Genomic DNA, 2,500 nt, shown 5'->3' with positions numbered 1-2,500 from the left:
TGTTGTGTTGTTTTTGTTGTTTGTTTTTTGTGTTGTTTGTTACTCCACCGTGTTCAGTTATTTTACACCATTGCCTTTCCTGTAGTAGTGGTGTCCGTCAGTGCCGTTGTTATTGTTGTTGCTGTTGCTGCTGCTGCTGCTTCTGCTATTTTTTTTTTATGCAAGCGGGAAGACTGCCAAGGGCAAAAAAAAAATTAAAAAGAAAAGGCCCACTGGAACTGGAGGTTCCCTAAAATATTCGAAAGAGTCAGCCAAAAGCCGGGGACAAATGTCTTGACACCTCTCTTAAAAGAAGTCAAGTCGAAGGAAGATGGAAATACAGAAACAGACGGAGTTTACCAGAGAAAGGTATGAGTGATTGAGAATACTGGTTAACTAACTCTTGTATTAGAAGGTTGGACAGAATAGGGATAAGAGGAAGAAGAAAGCCTTGTGCAGCGAGGCCGCAAGAAGAGGAGTGGCATGCAGTTAGCAAGATCAGTAGAGCAGTTAGCATGAAAATAGCGATAAAAGATAGTTAGAGATGCAACATTTCAGCGGTGAGAAAGAGGCTGAAGACAGTGAGTCAGAAGAGGGGAGTTTATGAAACGAAAAGCTTTTTATTCCATCCTATCTAATAAAGCTGTATGAGTGGAACCCCCCCAAACATGCGAAGAGTACTCCATACAAGGATAGATAAGGCCCTTGTACAGAATTAGCAGTTAGAGGGGCGAGAAAAACTGGCGAAGACGCCTCAGAACGCCTAACTTCATAGAAGCTGTTTCAGCAAAAGATGAAATGTGAAGTTTCCAGTTAAGATCATGAGTAAAGGATAGACCGAGGATATCCAGTGTGAAAGAGTGAGAGACAGTTGAGTGTCATTGAAGAAGAGGGGATAGTTGTCTGGAAGGTGATGCTGCTGCTGCTGCTGTTGTTGTTGTTGTTGCTGTTGCTGCTGCTGCTGCTGCTGCTGCTGATGATGATGATGTTTTGGCTTCAATCACTACTACTACTACTACTAATAATAATACTATTACCACCAAACACCACCACTACCCCCTTCAACACCATTACAACCACCACCAATCTCAACATTACCGCAATCCATTCTCTTTTATCTCCATTGCCCCTCTTGATCACCTACAACCACCACCACTTCCTCCTCTTCCTCTTGCCGTGGCGCCAAACTTCCTATAAGAGAAGGGAAAACGCCGCCGCTTTATGTCGCCCTGTCCGTTTCTTGCCCGTATTTAGGGAGTGTCTAGGCGGAGGAGAGGAGAGAGAGCAAGGTGGAGAAGGCGCGGAGGAAGAGAGGAGGAATAATAATAGAAGGAAGGAAGGCAAAGGGAAGATGGGAAGGAACTAGGAAGATGAGGAGGAGGCGGAGGAGGAAGAAAGAAGGAGAGAGGAGAGGGAAGGTAAGGAGGAGATGGTGGAGGGCATGGACTTGGAGAGAGAGAGAGAGAGAGAGAGAGAGAGAGAGAGAGAGAGAGAGAGAGAGATAGCTCTGACTGGGTTGCTCCTCCTCCTCCCACCAATCTCGGCTCGGCGCCATCCACCCACCTCTCTCTCTCTCTCTCTCTCTCTCTCTCTCTCTCTCTCTCTCTCTCTCTCTCTCGTTTTTGATCAACAGAACGGAAGAAAAATGAGGAAGAACTGCAAGAGAAGAAGGAGGAGAAAAGAAAAGTGAAGAAAAAAGGGAAAGTTTGAGAAAATAATATTATTGGGAAAGAAGAATGACCGGAAATGAGGACAGAGAAAATGAAGAGGAAGGACGGATGAAATGAAATGAAAAAGGAGAAAGAAAAGGAGGAGGAAGTGGAGATAGGGAGAGTGAAGATAAAGAGAATACGAGAAAAAGAAAATAGTGAAAGAAAAGAAAAGAAGGATGGAAAGAAAAAAATAGACGAGAAAATAAGACGAAGGAAGCTGAGGAACAAGAACTGGTGGTGATAGACGGAAGAGAAGAGGAAATGGGAAGAAGGATGAAAAGAGGGAAGATGAAAGAAGAAACTGAACGAGGGAAGAGAAAGTAGGAAAGTAATGAATATGAGGACGAAGATGATGAGTGTGGTGGAAGGAGAAGGATGAGAGATAGGCATGGGAATTAGGAGGAGATGAAGGGGATATGAATGGAGGAGGAGGAGGAAGCAGAGTGACGTTGAAGAAAAGATTGATTGAAGGAGTTTTGCCCTAAATCATTACCTCCATACAAACTAGCAGAGCAACCACCGCCACCACCACCACCACCACCACCTCAATCATCCTCTTCACTATCATTCCTCACATCAACCAAACAAATAGTCTCTCCACCACCACCACCACTACTCCAAACTATACCCTCCACTACCACCACCGGCACCACCACCACCACCTACAACCATCTCTCCACCACCACCACCACTCCATCCACGTCACTATCTACTTCACAAACACTCTTCCACTAACCAGTCTCCCCTACCACCACCACCACCACCACCACCACCACCAGCGCATCCCCGGCAGCACCTCTGCCAGCAGC

Source organism: Portunus trituberculatus, chromosome 38 (assembly GCF_017591435.1).
Source record: "Portunus trituberculatus isolate SZX2019 chromosome 38, ASM1759143v1, whole genome shotgun sequence".
Classification (NCBI taxonomy): domain Eukaryota; kingdom Metazoa; phylum Arthropoda; class Malacostraca; order Decapoda; family Portunidae; genus Portunus; species Portunus trituberculatus.
Note: the sequence above shows the minus strand (reverse complement) of the source record.